The 1586-nt window shown below is 49.0% G+C and overlaps 1 pseudogene; it reads left to right on the top strand.

Annotated features, from left to right (window-relative positions):
• The first annotated feature begins 326 nt into the window (after positions 1-326).
• Positions 327-747, top strand: LOC102258942 (annotated as a pseudogene).
• Positions 748-1586: the final 839 nt, after the last annotated feature.

The raw sequence follows: 1586 nt of genomic DNA, 5'->3' as shown, positions 1-1586 counted from the left end.
ATGGCCAGCAGGGGAGGGCAGTTGGGGGCAATCGGGCTGGCAGGGAATGGGTTAGGGGGAGATCAGGCTGGCAGGCAGAAGCAGTTAGGGGCAATCAGGCAGGCAGGCTAGCAGTTAGGAGCCAGCAGTCCTGGATTGTGAGAGGAATGTCCCAGATTGGAGTGGGTGCAGGCTGGGTTGAGGAACAACCCCCCTCCCCCCATGCATAAATTTCATGCACCAGGCCTCTAGTAAACTATAATAGCCAAAAGAATGAATAAAACTTTGGAACCACCGGAACCACCTCGGCCATCCTCAGCCTCCGAGACCAGCCCACACAATTTTTTAATCTTAACTCCTTATTGCCGAGCAACCATGAGCTCCCAAATTCATCAGAATTACTCCACCGAGGTGGAGGATGCTGTTAACCGCCTGGCCAACCTGCACCTGTGGGCCTCCTACACCCACCTCTCTCTGGGCTTCTATTTCAACCACATGGATGTGGCTCTGGAGGGCTTGGGCCACGTCTTCCACAAGTTGGCAGAGAAGAAGCGTGAGGGCACTGAGGGTCTCTTAAAGATGCAAAACCAGCGTGGTGGCCACATTCTCTTCCAGGACGAGCTGAAGCCTTCCCAAGATGAGTGGGTAAAACTCAGGACCATGGAAGCTGCCATGGCCCTGGAGAAGAACCGGAACCAGGCCCTTTTGGAGCTGCATGACCTGGGTTCTACTTGCACAGACCCTCATCTCTGAGACTTCCTGTAGAGCCACTTCCTGGATGAGGAGGTGAAACTCATCAAGAACATGGGCAACACCTGACTCACATTTGCAGGCTGGCTGGCCCCTAGGCTGGGCTAAGCAAGCACCTCTTTGAAAGCCTCCCCATCAAGCAGGACTAGGAGCCTTTGGAGCCCAGAGTCCTTTGAAGGGCCCCTCTGCTTCCCTGTGTCTGGCTTTTGCCTGAGCCTCTTCCTAAAACCACTAGCCATCTTTTGAACCACCCTCGAGCTCTCTCCCATGCATTGGACCAAATGGAAACAATAAAGCTTTTTGTAGGAAAAAAAAGTGCTTAAGTGATATATTAAGAAACAAGTACTAAGATAATAAGATTTATTTTTAGTAAAGTGTGTGTGTGCGTGTGTGTGTGTGTGTGTGTGTGTGTCATTCTGTGAGGGATGAATCAGACACAGATTCTGCCTTAAATAGAGTCCAATAACAGTTTTGTTTTGTTTTTAAAACTGTTCATCCAAAATCTTCTCCCTAGTTCCCCATGTCTGACTGGCTCCCCTTCTTTTGAGAACATCTCTCCCTCTTACAGAAGCCATGTGGTTCCAGCCATGTGGTTCCTCATGGCCCTATCCCCCTGCCCTCAGCCAATTGGTCTGGAATGGCCACCTGATCTAAGTTGGGTCTGTCATGTACCCTCCCCAACTAGCCACAGTTGACAGGTTGAGGAATGGGTCAGTAAAAGTTCTATCATAGAATTTTTTTTATAACTAAAGGCGGAAAAAAACAGTTTGAAACTTAGAAGCTGCCAGTGACAGTAAAGCTCAGTACACAAATTAGCAATGAGAGAAAATACAACCAATACTTAAAAGACACATACT

This window comes from Myotis brandtii, unplaced genomic scaffold (genome assembly GCF_000412655.1).
Source record: "Myotis brandtii unplaced genomic scaffold, ASM41265v1 scaffold504, whole genome shotgun sequence".
Lineage (NCBI taxonomy): Eukaryota > Metazoa > Chordata > Mammalia > Chiroptera > Vespertilionidae > Myotis > Myotis brandtii.
The sequence above is the reverse complement of the archived record's forward strand: the minus strand, read 5'-3'. Positions and strand labels throughout refer to the sequence as shown.